The 16,526-nt window shown below is 38.4% G+C and overlaps 1 protein-coding gene across 1 annotated transcript in view; it reads right to left on the reverse strand.

Moving 5' to 3' along the window:
* Positions 1–16,526, reverse strand: part of LOC145688190 (transcription factor RFX4-like) — a 390,217-nt gene that overhangs the window by 321,024 nt on the left and 52,667 nt on the right. Inside the window, exon 2 of the mRNA XM_081762061.1 lies at positions 13,955–14,024. The gene's annotated coding sequence lies outside the window, so the exon portion shown is untranslated. The remainder of the gene's footprint in view (positions 1–13,954; positions 14,025–16,526) is intronic.

Raw genomic sequence — 16,526 nt, forward strand, 5'->3', positions numbered from 1 at the left:
ATAATGCAAGTCGGTAGTTGGGTCAGTAGGCGAAACGGGAAAAAGGCCTACAGAAATATTTCACTTACACACCAATAATAGAACGTATCACGGGTTACCTTGATCACTTGGATCACGACTTCTGATCCAGTCACTCTGATGTGGATCCCACTTTTCTGATCCTGTGCCCAAGGCACACCCGATGAGCCTGAAGTCGCCGAAATATCACCTATCGTACAACATTACTGCAAAATTTTACAGTGGACTAGCTGAAATGCCTGTTCTTCACACTGGGAGAATAGCTTTATCGAATACATTTGAACTCCATTATCCCTTAGGATATGCATTTGATTGAAAGTTTAATTGTAGGAAACGAATAAGATGTTCTATTTTGGCGTAAGTTTTGAACTACCCTACTTTCTTACGCTCTTTACTTAATATGACATGATAATAAAAAAGCTTTTGAGTCAGAAGTTATGTTCCAAAATTAATTTCAAGCAAGTAAAGTAGGTTTTCATGATACTATTACAAACAACAGACAATGTCAATTTCAATGTGATGAAAAAAATAAAGAAATCGTCTCTCCCCCTTTAAACTGGAATGTAGAAAATGTTTTCGTCACATATCTGCTTATTTGTAATGAAAAGTTTAAATACAGAGTTTCATCATCTTAACTCGAGAGGCTGCCGAGGTTTTCCTTTTTTTGCAATAATTCTAAATTCCTTACCCCCTTTACGATACACTTTAATCAAAGTGATGATTCAAAAGTAGCACTAAATATGCAGTATACTCTAAAATTCATTTCAAAGTTTTCAATTGTCTTCCCGTGATACAATCTGAAACAAGAAAGAATTTTCAAGGTGGGCAAAAATACAAAATACATCCTTCTCCGACAATTTAAAAAAAAATGTTGGGGCACGTGACGGGCACGGGCATGCTTCTTATTTTTAATAAGAAGTTGCACCTCCTTATCTGGGACTTCTATGGTACTCTATTCTGGAAAAAAATATTTGAATCCCCTTTACTTTTCTTAGCATGAAAATCCCTTGTAATTCATTGCTGTCATAACAAAAGAAGTTCTCTATCCAAATCTTACGTTTCTAGACACATTTACGACTGACAAGCAAGGTTTCCCAAGTGTCACACTCCGATTTGCTTGAAACTCCTGCAGTGAATAAAAGAATCAGAAGTAGGATATACGTATTTTTATATCGGCCAACATGAAGGATGAAGGGGTACACACACCCTAACATGCGAACATAGGACAATATGACACCTTTTAGCAAGGTCATAACTAGCAACACACAATGCGGATTTGCTTGAAACTCCTGCTGTGAATAAAGGAATCGAAAGTAGGACAAACGTGTTCTTTTATATCGACCAATGTAGGGGATGAAGGGGTAAATACCCGCCTAAACTGCAAATATACGCAACACATAATTAGTTATGCCATTAGAGATACACCTTGTCTAATGTTGGAAAATAGCTATAAGTATGGTCACTTTACCTGAAACAATATTGCGGGCCAGATTCCTGACCGCGGTCGTAAATAAAGCGAGTTTATGCTCCTGATTTGATTGAGAGCCCATCGCTGTAGATCTACGTCATGCAGAGGTAAATGTTCATCGACGGCGAATTGAATGTTTTGAAGTACGGCGAGCGACACCTCACGCAATTTGTATTTCCGTGTTCCACATGAAGTGATTTGCTTTTCCCAACGGTACGACTGTTTTCGGGATGTTACTCTCTTGTAATGTCGCATAACAAACTGTAACGACAATCTCTTTCGTTTTCTACTTTTCCATAATACAACTGCTTTCCTCTCGTGTTTCAAGTTCACAGACTCACCACTCATATCACTGCAGGTCCCCGATGTTCTTCTTCGCACATATTCCTCGTAAGTTTCATCCACGAATCGGTGATGGCATTGGGTTCCATGACATTCTCATGCAAATCAAAGCGTACAGTAACTTCTTCGTTGTATATTGGAATGGCTCTATCTGCAGCGTTTTTGTTCAATTCTCGGAGATAGTTTGCAAGGTGTGTCTCTGACCTTGGAAGTTGTTCTGGAAGGTCTACAATAGCAAAATAGGCTGCAAGTAGACGAATGACATTTAATGGGTTTACATCAATTTTAGGGTACGTTCCTATAGCTTTGACTTATTAAGGGGGGTCAATATACATAATGATAAGCATGATTTATTGTGCATATATATATATCGTTCAGTACACGTCATCTATAATATATATAGGACACAAGGCATACGATTAACACATTGAGCATTGTTCACTGATAACTTATAGCAAACTTATAGATGAACATATTGCTCTGATAGACTACTTTGGCGTGATTTTCTTTTAATTAATACGAGATAATATTCCACTTGTAACACGCTTATCAAGGATGAAACGAAGTAAATTTAGTGTCCAATTGGGTTATGCATTGTTCGTAATTATCATTTAAATTCTAGTATTGTATGATGTAACCATACACCTCAACACTCAAGTTATTGCTTCCTACAACATGTACAAATGATAATTCAAACTGTACTAACGAATTCCAATATTATCTCTCACCTTGGCGAATATTTACAAGCGATCCACCTATTGTTATTCTTAAACTCACCATAGAAACAGGAATTCATAGCACTTATCACATTGAATGCAGATGATGACACAATATTCGTATTTGATTCGCCATTTGCCAGATTTATCGACTACTATTACAATGTTTTCCCCTTATTGTTTCTTCCTCTACGAATTTTAAAAGAATCTAGCGAATCGACAGAGTGCGTTGCTCGTTATGGTCTTCATACATGGTGTCATATTGTACAATGTTCGCAGCTTATGGGGTGTTTATCCCCATATCCACCACGTTGGCCGCTAAAAAAAAATACGTGTGTCCTACTTTTGATTCCCTTCTTCACTCCAGGAATTTCAATCAAATCCCTAAATTAGCCATTTTATGAATTAATAGTGAGAAATCTTGTATTGTACAATTACAATTCTACAATTAATATTGTAGAAATTGTACCCCTTCCCTCCTTTAGGAGCAGAATGTTCGTAAACGCTGAAATACGTATTCCGTTATTATTGCAAAGATGAGTCATAAATTTTCCAATATTTCCACAACCCAAAAAGCAGTCACTCGTTTATCTTGCGATCGACCATAAGTAGAGGCTCAAACTGGCCCAAGAGGTAGTTAGACAAGCGGACTATTTAATACGGAGGCTGCCACTCCGTCAGTATTTTCAGTCAGTTTTTAGTGGCAGTGACGATTAATACTCAAAAGTATCTGATCCGTGAACTGCCACTGTAACAGTTCGAACTCGGACTTGACACTGTGGCAGCAACCCGAAATATTTGTCATGCGAAGGGAGAAGGTGCAGTAAACAACAACACAACAACTCGTTGGTTTCAAAAAAACTTGTTCATGATGGAAAAAAATGTTGAATATCACCCAAGGCGCGACCATCCCAGGGTAACTGATTCGGAGGTCGTACGACACATTAGTGATGAAAAACCACCCACTAGCCATGACGATTATCACACTAACTCGACACGTTCCAGTCCACTGCTATGCGTCACCTTCACGAACTCCGGGAAACCACCAGGAGCTGCTGCATTGTGCCACATAAGTGGCCCTAGCTCAGCCCCGAAGAACAATGGATGTGCCCTGACAACTACAAGTGATGTGCGATTCCTGGAAAGGACTGCCACATGCAATGGAAACTGAGTGTTTTTTTTTTCGTAATCCTAGTGTGCAAAAATAGTGGTTGAGCAAAGGCCAACTTCCAAAACCGGTCATCAAACATATCCATCTCGAGCGTAAAATTATGTTCTGTGTGTGATAAAACAACGAGCCATAATTCACGTCGATTTCATTCCTAACGGTAGCACCATAGTGCTAACCTTTATCCTAAACAGTTGGGACGTATGCGTACTGCACTACACCCAAAAGTATCCTGCATTGGTGTACTGAAAGCGCACACTGCTGCAACAGAAGAACGCAAAATCACACCCTGCTCGAAAAATACAACATAAAATTGAGGAACTTGGAGCCATCAAATTGATGCCATATCCGGGATATTGTCCTGTCATTGCCCTTTCGGTTCACTGACTATTTCGGTCAATTTCGCACTTTCTGAAATAATGATGTTTCACTAACTAGGAGGAAGTTAAAAAGCAGTGACTGACTTCTTTGCCTTTAAGAACAAGACGTGCTATTGACGTGTAATCGGTGAACTGACAGGAGGGTAACCGCAGACAGACCAACTCGAGAGGATATACTTTGAATTTTAACCAGCTTTCAGTGTATTACAATAAATAGAGGTATGTTTTGTACCAGAAAATTTAAGACTTACGACTCAACCTTATACTTATGAGTATGTATAGCGACTTTCATATCTCCAACTTAAGCGAATTCTCAAATTTTACACTTTTTCAATAAAGAAAGGGAAATTTGGATGTTGTTACTAATCTCCTTTCTTTACTTCCATTCTTTTTATAGAAGAGATTACGTACGAATTTTATAACTCCAACTTAGGTGAACATCTATATTTAGCACTTTGTAAATAAAGGGAAATTTTAATGTTACTGAAATTGCCCCCTCTTCTCCTTAGAAGCAGACCTTTCAGAAACGCTGAAATAGATAGTTCCTTATCAATATATTAAAAGCTTAGCTTAGCTTAGCTTGAAAGTGTGGTTTTGTGTCGAGTATCGGACAAAAGTCCCTGACTCGATGACAGCTATAGAAAAGAAAATGATTAGACCTGTGGGGGTGAGTTAGAATATGAGATACGACGACGTCATGTGACCTTCAGCTGCAACTGTCGCAGTGAGGGGGAAAGTGTGGGTAAAGAGTTATGCTACAACCGTGGCGTCCTGTAAGTTCGTCGGTGTGTATGCGCTGTGCCAATGGCTGCTATAGCGGGGTTGATGTGGCGGGGGAGGTTGGCCCAAAAACGAGTATGGTGTTGATGTAACACGTCCCGGATAGGATATATGTTTAAGTCCTCTAAAAGTTGACGATTGCGCGTATATCGGTCATGGCCTGTTATGATACGAGCTGCCCTGGTTTGCACACTCTCGACCGTGCGCAAGTGACTGAGTGCCGCATGTTGCCATGCTGGACATGCGTAGGTGATTGTGGACAAAATTACCATTTTAAAGACGTGGAGTCTTGTTTCATGACTTAAGGCACTGCAACGCAGAATAGTATAGAGGGCAGACAATTTTCGAAGGGCTCGGTGTTTAATGTCCCTGATATGAAGACCAAAAGTAAGGCCTCGATCTAATATAACTCCCAAGTATTTAGCATGCAGACGGTGCGGAACTTCAATGTTGTCATAGTATAAACGATGGATGGCTCTGCTGCGTCTTTTGCTATAGCAGACTGCAACGCTCTTATCCGCGTTGATTTTTAGGCGCCAGATGGTAGCCCAACGTTGAAAGACATTGAGTTGGCGCTGCATGTAGTGGTAGGAAAGACGAAGATTGCTGCTGTTCGTAAAGAAAGCAGTGTCATCGGCGTATGTTGCAGGAAAACAGTGTGGCACAATGGGTAAGTCTGCGGTGTATAAGGTGTAAAGCAGAGGCGAAAGAACCGCGCCTTGAGGCACACCAGCTTGAATTGGTTTGGGAGCAGACTTGGTCTGTCCCACAGAGACATGGAAAAAGCGATGAAAGAGGTATGAAGTGAGGAGTTTGAGATAAGGTAAAGAGAAACCTTGTAAGCGAAGTTTATAAATGAGGCCTGGTAACCACACTTTATCAAACGCCTTCGAGATATCAAGGTATACACCCACAACATATTGTCGTCGATTAAAAGAGGTAGTCAGGTGGTCGACTACCCTCACTAATTGGCTTGTTGTGCTGTGGTTAGCACGAAAACCAAATTGATGGTGGGGGAGTATATCTAGAGTGGTGACGTGCTCGTGAAGTCGGGCGAGAAGCACTCGTTCGAAGAGTTTGCTCACATGAGATAATAGGCTAATTGGTCTATAGTTTTCTGGGAGAGTCGGATTTTTACCTGGTTTAGGGAGAAGAATGACTTTCGCTTCTTTCCAAGCACGGGGAAAATAGCAAACCTGAAGGATGCCTGTAAATAAAGCAGCAAGATAGAGGAGTAGCTTCCGTGTCCCATGTTTCAGTAGTTCTGGGCGGATCTGATCAACTCCAGGCGCTTTTTTGTTGGGCAAGTGACAAATTTGACGCTCAACTTCCCTTGGTGTTACGACCTCAGGCAGGGGAAGTATTGGTTGAAAATGGAGCATGCGCATAGTGGCCCGAACGTCCTGCTGAATGTGGGGAACGACAGGAGTCGCATTAGGTGTAAACTGGCGCTCTAGAGATGCAGCAAATAGGTCTGCTTGCCCTTGGTCGTCATGTATGACCCCATGCGGACCTTGCAGTATTTGAGTTTGACGAGAAGTCTCTCGGCGCTGGAAAAGGCGGGAATACTGCCAGATTTTAGTGTCATTAAGTGTGACCCCACGAAAAAGTGTCTCCCAGTACTGCTCGGTTTGTCGTCTAGTGATGGTCTTGATTTTGCGGCTTAAGGTGTTCCAAAGTGTTTTGTAGAGTGGATGTCTGGTGCGCTGCCAAGTACTTCGAGCCCAGCGTTTGAGATGGATATAAAGACGAAGTAATGGAGAGTCACATTGTGGTTCGGACTGCAAGTCAGGAATTATTGATGTGCTGAGGGAGTCAGCCGTACGTAGAGCAAGTGTGAGATGGGCGACCGCCTGATCAATTTCCGTAGGAGAATTTGGACGAGCGGCTATGTCGAGCAAAGAGTTTAATTCCTGCTTATAGACATCCCAGTTCGTAGTTCGGGAGATATGAGCGGGTGCAGGACGGGAGATATGACGATGCGAAATTTTGAAAAGGACCGGATCATGATCTGAGTCCAGTGCTGAGATCACGTAAGGACGTGTAGCTAAGATGGTATCTTTGCTTAGAACTATGTCCAACACATCCGGTTCTCCGCCTGCTTTAGGATGGTGAGTTGGATCAGGTGGCCCATAGGCAATGAATGGAGATGTGTGCAGATACCGGTGTAATATTCGTCCGTTTTCGTTGGAACGTCTGGAGTGCCATTCCCCATGTTTTGCATTGAAGTCCCCTGCCAATATGATTTTGGGGCCCAAAGTCGAGATGATGTCGAAATCATTGGGATCTAAGTCATGTGCTGGAGAACGGTAGCCCGTGACCAAGATGAGAGGAATCCCGGGGAGGAAGACTTCTATAGCAAGAGCTTCTAGTGTGTGTAACGGGGGTAAAAGGAGTTGTCTAGCCTTGAAACTTCGTTTCAGGGCAATCAGTAATCCTCCTTTCCGTCCTTGAACTCGATCGAGGCGAAGTAATTGGTAGTTTGGCAGTCTCCAGTGTGTAACCTGGGCAGTGAAGTGAGTTTCCTGTATAAGTATGATATCGACCTGATGTTCTGCTAGAAAACGAATTAGGAGACGCTTCTGGTCGGTAAGACCATCTGCATTCCAGGTTACAACAGTTATAGTGTGATGAATGAGTGGTTGGTTAGAAGCAGCCATCAGCAATCATGTCAGCAAATGTCTCTATGACGACAGCAGCCTTGGACGCAGGATCCGTGGCTTCCCGAAGTCTAGTAAATCCTTTCTTGAGATGAGAGATAATGCGGCCAAAGTTGAAGGTTTTGATGTAAGTGAGGAGTGAATGGAGATTAAAGTCATTAACGGATGGTGTAGACGCACTATCTGGTGTGCTGGACGTAGAGGGAGCATCCTGATTTGGTGGTGGAGGTCGGTCGCTGCGAGGTGCCTTATTGTCCAGTGAAGTTGATACAGTAGGACCGGAGCTGCGGGCAGAAGGAGTTGATTTCTTGAGAGCATCTGAGTAGGAGCGAAAGACTGGACAACCGCGATAATTGGCTGGATGGTCCCCTCCGCAGTTGGCACAGGTTGCTGGCGTAGATGCATCTGGTTTGGCACAGGCTTTCGTAAAATGACTTTGCCCACACTTCACACACTTAGGTTGAGCTTTGCAAGTGTCTTGTGAATGACCAAGACGTTGGCAGCGGTAACACTGCAGAACACTCGGCGGCCGATAGGGCTCAAATGAAACTTTATAATGAAGCAATCCTGATATGTTGTAGATCTCTTGTATATTTGGTGTTTTCTCGAGGGAGATGAGAAAAAGTGGCATGAGGACTCTATCTCCACCACTGGGGCCCCGACGAGACATTTGATGAATCGAGAGCGGCTTAAAGCCTAAAGTGAATAGTGCAGACTGAAGATCAGCGACGTCGGTATCGATGGGCAATTTGCGAACGACAACCTTTACGGGTCGGTCACTTTTGGCGATGCCAGTAGCGTATTCAGTTTTCGTCTGCTCGCAGTAGTTTTTTATAGTTGTGAAATCGTCCCTAGAAAATACCTGAATCACGATACGTTCTTTGTTATGCCGAACCTGAGGCGATTCTCTGAGGGTCTTGCAAAGGCTTTTGGTAAAGTTGTACGTATTTTGGATGCCGTAAATGTAAATAGGTGGTGGTTTAACCTCTTTGGTGGGTTTGGGTCTTGGCTCTATCACAGGAGACCCGTCAGCTGTGAGAGTAGAGAGAGGCTCAAATCTGTTGCTCATTGGTAAAGCAGGGAAGTCTGATGATTGTTGTTGGCTCAGTGTGGACTCCAAGGACGAGCGACGTCGCTTGGGTGTAGTGACCAGGGTAAAGTCCATGGCATTGTCGTCCTGCGGTGGAGCAAGGGATGGAACGTCAGTCGTCGACCGGTTAGTCGAGGATGATCGTGACTTGGAAGTAGCGCCGGAGGTGGAGGGCCGCCCCAGCGGAACAAGGAAGTCCTCAGGCCGGTATTGAGATCTATATATATTAAAATGCTACAATAGCAATTGAAAGCGCCTGAGCTCCAACATATAACTTTAGCTTTCAAATCTTTCATTTACTGTTATGTGTGATTTCACGTTTAACAGAGACAAACATTTTAAGTATTTGTACTATATCTTTTTCATAAAGTTTATTATATAAAATTATTGTTCAAAGCCTTTGTATTTTAATTAGCCTTCTCTAAAATCAATGCATGTGAATTGTGCTTCCATCTTCCGAGTACTTTTAAATTATATGTTAAGGTTGTTTATATGTTCGTGGTCAATCCTTTCGACAACGAGATCTCGGAAACTGCAATGAAAGATGAAGTTTTCACTGATCAATTGGAAATTTTGCGTAGATTGTCCAGTTCTAATTGAATATTAAAAAAAGCATGGCTATTATTTCCTTATTACATTTTTCAGAGTACACTGGAAGCGTTGAAATAAAAAAACTAAAGCATCATATCCTATGCGTTATATATTCCAACAGCACATTGTTGTATATTGGGGTTGTATATGTCTCAGACGTTTGTTTCATGGCCAGATAATAATGAAAAGGAAGGATAAACATTTCTCGAGTCTAAGATAAATCTTTATTTTTTGTTTTGCCCAATGAACACCATATATAACTGACATTATAATTAATTGTATATGTAATGTATTTGCTTATTACATACTGCATACAAGAAGAAATAAAACACTGGTCATACATGAATTAGAAACTCTAACCGGAAGTAGGCTCAAATCTTGCAAACGGTGCGAGATATTGAGAAAAATAATCGAAAATATCTCCCCTTTACGATATCCCTTGCCGATTTTTTATGAAGACGTCTTTCACTTGTGTTTGTAAATGGACATGTACATATGTGGTGAGGAATGAATAGGAGAGTTATGCTCATATGCAAATGATGCGCTGTGTAGAGAGCGCAGGTTCAGCTAGTCTATATATTAAAATGCTAGGTTTATATGTTCGTCTCCAAAGAAAAGTTTATGTTTGTTTCCAATCCTTTCGACAATGAGATCTCAAAAACCATAAGTGATAGAAAGGTGCCGTTTTCACTGGTCGATTCCAAATTTTTTGTAGATTGTCCAGTTCTAATTGAATATTTTAAAAACGTGGCCGTTATTTCTTTATTACATTTTTAGGGGTACACTGGAGGTGTTGAAATTAAAAAAAAACATCATATTCTGTAAGTTATATATTCCAACAAAATATATAGGGGTTGTGTATTTCTCAGGCGTTTGCTTCACGGCCAAAAGATAATGAAAAACGAAGGATAACCATTTCTCCAGGCTAAGGTGAATCTTTATTATTTGGAGTGTTTGCTCAACTAACACCATGTATCACTGACATAAAAATTAACTGTGTATATGATGTATTTGCTTATTACATACTGCATGCAAGAAGAAAGAAAACACTGGTCATACATGAATTACAAACTCCAACAGAAGTAGGCTCAATCTTGCCCTACGGTGCGGGATATTGAAAAAAAAATATTCAAAAAATCTCTCCTTTATGGTACCCCTTGCCGAATTTTATCAAGACGTATTTCACTTGTGTCTGTAATGGTACATGTACAGATGTGAGGAATGACAAGGAGATTCATGCTCATGTGTTAATGATGTAATGTGTAGAGAGCGCAGGTTCAACTAGTCTGTGTAATTAAATCCTAGGTTTATATGTTTGTCTCCACAGAAAAGTTTATATGTTTGTCTCCAATCTTTTCGACAATGAGATCTCAAAAACCACAAGTGCTAGAAACGTGCCGTTTTCACTGGTCGATTGCAAATTTTCTGTAGATTGTCCAGTTTTAATTGAATATTAAAAACCTAACCGTTATTTCTTTATTACATTTATTAGGGGTACACTGGAAGTGTTGAAATTTTAAACAAATAAAGTATCATATCCTACGAGTTATACCATAGTTGTATATAGGGCTGCATATTTCTCAGGCGTTTGCTCCATGGCCTAAAGAAAATGAAAAACGAAGGATAACCATTTCTCCAGGCTAAGGTGAATCTTTATTGTTTGGAGTGTTTTGTCCAATTAACACACTATATCACTCACATTATAATTAATTGTGTTAGTAATGTATTTGCTTATTATGTATTGCATACAAGAAGAAAGAAAACACTGATTATACGTGAATTAGAAACTCTAACCGGAAGTAGGGTCAAATCTTTCAAATGGTGCGAGATATTGAAAAAAATAATCGAAAAAAATATCTGCTTTATGGTACCCCTTCCCGATTTTTTATCACTTGCGTCTGTAAAGGGTCTATGTACAGGTGTTGTGAGGAATGACAAGGAGATTTATGCTCATATGTGAATGGCGCGCTGTGTAGAGAGCGCATGTTCAACTAGTTTTTAATTAAAAGTCTATATTCCGAATTTCCGATCTTCAGCTGAAAAAATCTTTGCATTTGGCCATCTCTGATTAAACAAAGCCAAAAATTAGTACGTTTTAGTAATGCTCCTGTTTCCTCTTTTAGAAGCGAAATTTAGTAAAACACTGAAACACGTATTTTCTTATATTTAATGAAGAGTTCATATGCTGAGTTTAATCTCTTTAACTTAAGGGTTTGTAAAATATACGATTATCCGAAAAAAAAAACTTTACCTCCTTAGGTTATGTATTTCCAAAAATCCTTCTTTATCCTTTTTTTAACAAAAGAATTATTCAGTTCAAATGTTACGTTCCTATCTGTAATAATATGACCTGATAGATGATGAGTCATTCACTTCTACTATTTTATATTATAGTATAGATATGGATTAATGATTCAATCTATTCAGGCTGGAATATTCACGTGTTTGATTCTGGTGTGATATAATTTTAGTCTTCCCATACTGAAAAATAATGCAGTGCTTTCGACCACAGACAGTATTTAAAAATATTTGACGCTGTTTGATCTCAGTAGAATCTTTCATATTCTACACAAGTTTTACAGCTAATTTGATTAAATTTTGACGATCCTGCATAACAAAAACATGTAGCTTTCTTTTCTGTGACTCTCATGCGTTTATACTATGATAGACCTTTGACACATACAGATGCACACAACAAGAGGGAGAAAGGAAATTATCGATTTAGTGAGAAAAGAGAGTCATCATCATCACAATCATTATCATCAGGGCCCGGATCTTGTTGACCGAAAATTTTCTAAAAAGTGACCTTTAAAATGACACTAAAACTCCTGTAAAATGACCCTAAAATCACAAAAATTGACCTTAAAACATGCGTTTTCTTAAACGTTTATTTCATTAAACATTGACATTTTTTAATATCCATTGTATTTTTAATTAACATTTTTACTCATATTCAAAAAATTTTGTTTCAGTTAGTTGCACTCCATTGATCATTTATTTCTATCGATCAGTGCATTGTGCGGCATTGTAGGTCCTAAGTATTGAAAGCGTCAATTCACTCCCGAGCTGAAACTAAGAAGCACTCTTAAACAATAAAAGTTCCCAAGTGTACACTACATGAGAATAATAGATAAAAACCTGTTTAAAATCTGTGTACGCCTTCTAATCCATTTTTAGTTATTCACGCGATCACATCCTTTGTGGTCAACAACCCAAAACTATCTGTTTGGACACCTACCAACCCCCACTTTTCGTTAACCAGCTACAGCTTAGTTTTCATTAGCTTGTTAAGAATGCAGTTTTTCCACCCCAATAGTCAGGAAGAAAGAAAAGAGATTATTCAACTTCGTCTTTTCCACATCCGTAAACCGTATTCATTTAAAGATTTCCTTATGAAGAAGAAAGAGAATAGAAAAACCATGAGTGACCTAAAAGTCACCTTAAAATATTAAAAAATGACCTGAAATTTCAAAACGGCAAAAAGTGACCAAAAGTTGACCCTAAAAAACTATATTTTTAGAACCTAGAGTTGATGGATAACGTTTCTACTTGAACTTGCTTTGTCCTATGCGTAACAGAAAAAAGTTGACTTGTCAACAAGATCCGGGCCCTGATTATCATCATAGGTATTCTGCCATTATTGGCAAATCACTTGCCGCAACTGAGAAGCTTCCATGCTTCATGGTCTTCTGCTAACCTCTTCGCCTTCACGTATGATCTTTCTGTTTTGATATCGTCCATTAATTGTAGTCTTTCTCGCCCCTTCCTTTCTTTTCTGCCACCATACCCTCCAGAACGTCAATCATGATACAGTTCCTTCTTAGCCAATGTCAAAACCAGTTTCTCTTTATGTTCTTATTAATATTTAAAATTGTTCTTTTTCCCCACTATTTCTAACACAAACTATTCGTTTTCCCCTCGAATCAATTAATTTCCTCCATTCTTTTTCACATCCACATTTCGAAAGTTTCAACTCGTTTTTCATCATTTTTGTGTAATGTCAATGTTTCTGACCCATATAGCACAATACTCCACACGAAGATTTTATGAATCTTTTTCTCAATTCTTTATTCGAGGTCCCACAAAATAGTATTTTCTTCCTCCTAAAGGCTCCATTTGAAAGGAAAGAGAGAGAACAGATAAAATTGTGTTTCTTAGAATTACACGATCAACCTTTGCATATGTACTTTCCATATGTTATAATGATGTTTAGTCGTCTCAAATCTGTCCTAGTCATTCGGGTCATGCACCTGCAGAGTCATACACGGTCATGAATCTGTCTGGGTAATACTTGTGAGGTTGAATTGATTTTGAGTTTAACATCCCTTTCAGCAGCGAGGCTTTATGAGACGGAACCTACTGATTAACGTGCAATCCGAACCACATGAGCTCCCGTCGAAAATCGAACCCGGGTCTCCCATTCCAAAGGCGCTTACGCTAACCACTTAGCCACAAAGGGGCTCTGGGTAATACTAAGCCTGTAAAAAAGTGGGTTCGTCTTGGTCATGCATAATGAATTTCGTGACCCATTACAATACATATGTGAATTAATTTTCTCCAATTTGACTTCAAAGATCACAGTTTAAAATAAATCCATGAAAATACAAAAAAAGAAAAAGACTTATGCCGGATTGTTCTAAAGCTTATCCATAATTACATTTTACTTCTACCCCTTAATGTTAACAAGATAATGCATTATAAGTTGAAATGTATAATGTGAAAGATTGTAGTTTTTTCTTACCTTTGGAATGTAAAGAACGTAGCCCAGCAGATTCGTGATAATCCATTTCCTGTACTTCACATTAATGAAACTGTAAAGAAAAATATCATCGAAAGATTTACCACACTATCGCGAAATTAAACTATTAGTTAATGTGAAAACTAATTAAGATGGGATGTTACGGATTTATCTTTATATATTATTGCATTATTCCTTAAGAAATAAGAATAAATGAACTAGTTTCTCGTTATATTATGATTGAATTTGTTCTACGATTCCATTACCTCTGGTGCGTGGGTCTTTGGTTTGAAGTAAGTTTGTGGTGGGCAATATCGTATCCATGTGTTTACTCGGGGTACTCCCGTTTTCTCCCACTTTCTCATTCCACCAATTTATACATCATCATTCACTTGCCCTCTGGGACGTTAAGCTGAAATATTTTATTTCATTTCATTTTGACTGTTCCAAGACCCAATTTAGGCTACTAGTACAGAATGTGTCACAATATGTTGGAAACAGACTCCTCAGATCAAAATAAAATTTAAAAAAAAAAATCAAACGGACCTGTGCTCAAAAGTGGATAGTTTCTGAGTTAAGATACCAAAAACGTGAAATATGTGAACTTTTAAAGTTCATAGCTCCACTACTATGGGGCCTATTGTAGTCGGGTCAAGACATCAGTGTGGAACTGCTAAGTGTACTATCCAAATATCCATGTTTAAGAATGCTCCAGTACTTGCGTACCAATTTTTAGATAGGTAGGTGGAGAGTGATCAAGTACTCCCACACAGCCTCTCTTAAAATGATTGTGCAAGTACCGAAGGTTCTGGAAGTTGGATATTTGGATAGTTCACATACCAGTTTCTCAGTCAACCGACTACGATAGGTCCCATAGTAATGGAGCTATAAACTTTAAAAGTTCAGTTATTTCAAATTTTTGGCACCCTATAACTCCAAAATTGTCCACTTTTAAGCACAGGTTCAAATGAATTGTTTCTCATTTTAATGTAAGGAATCTACTCCCAACAATTTGTGACACATTTATGAAACACCCTGTATATTTGGAACTAATATTGTGGACTGAAATATCAACTTCTATCCTATAAAGACTGAAAGACATTTAAATTCCCTGATTCAGTAATCCTTTTCTGATTTAAAATTAGGAAATATTTAGATTAAAGCAGTATTGCTCTTCTTCATGAAAACCTTTCTGTTCTAATTTGACTTGAGATATAGCAAGTTTCAAAGTGAAAATTGTAGATTCTTGGCTGAAATCAGATTTAAGACAAATTTACTGGTAAATATCCTCTGACAAGTTTTATTTTGCTGTCTACTTTTATAATAACAGATTTTTTTTCCTTTTCTTCTGTTTCCTTCACTTTTAAAATTTAATCTATTTGCATTGTCTTTTTTTTAATAAAATAATTGATGGTTGCAATTTCCAGATGAAAGTTATTTTCCAAGTATTGTCTTAATATGCATGCATAACTTCAAATCTGAGGAAGTGAATACAAAATCTGAAATAAGAAAATAATAATGAAATAGATTGAACTAGAGTTTTTCGATTATGTTCACCAGAGGTACAACAGTAACTTCTGAATATCCAACTCCAGCAAATTTCAAGCCTATTATATACTTGAATCATTCGATATTTACTCCACTTATCTGACAATCTTCTTGATTTATTGTTTCCTCGGAATGTTCCGTCTTTAAGACAAAATAAGAGATGAAAACTAAAAAAGATTGGAAATACAATTTAAACAAGGAGAAAGTTCGGCTTCATATGAAATGAAAAGTAGAAGACAGATATGACGGTCATATAACATGATGCACATCTTCATGTCAACTAAGTTGAAATATTGGAGAACAAATGTTAAGAAAACTGTTCTATAGCGTTATTTGTTTATTTATTTTTTTAAAAATATTTATTCGCTACAGAAACGTTAATAATCTTAGTTTTAGTGTACTATTGCTGAACGCTTATGACAACATTTCTGAACATCACGAATGCTGCCACCCGTTGAAAGAGTAATAAATGTTTGTTTAATCAACATAGGTCGATATATTTCGAGTCATCTACAAATATTTTCGGGTGACATAATATTTTAGTAGGTAGGTTATCTGCTGAAATAAACGAATAGCAAATTCTTTCAGTTGTTAGCCTAATAAAAACGCATTGCAATCTTAATTGTACAACTAGCATTCCCATCTTCCTCAATATTTCTATCTTATTCTCGCTCTTCCATATGCGTTATACGCGTACAGGGAAACTCTATTTTTTTTTTTTTTTTAATTTCTTGGACACAACTATAGTTTTGGTCCAACTTAATCAAAATTAGTGTTGATCCGAGCTTACTGTAGAGGCGGAACTTCAGCCTATGTTCAGTGTGGCACTCAGTTTCTCTTGTTTCCGGATTCCGTACAAAGTTTTTAACTTCAAATTTTTGGAAATTTGCCGCGGTGTTTTATTTTTCACTCACTCCCTTAAATGTGTGGAAATCGAAAATTGTGATTTTCTCAAATGCAGCTCTAACAGTCTGTTCATATTTCTTAAAACAATATAACTTTAATGACACTATAATAGATTCAATAT

This window comes from Thermobia domestica, chromosome 6 (genome assembly GCF_964235325.1).
Source record: "Thermobia domestica chromosome 6, izTheDome1.hap1.1, whole genome shotgun sequence".
NCBI classification, from domain to species: domain Eukaryota; kingdom Metazoa; phylum Arthropoda; class Insecta; order Zygentoma; family Lepismatidae; genus Thermobia; species Thermobia domestica.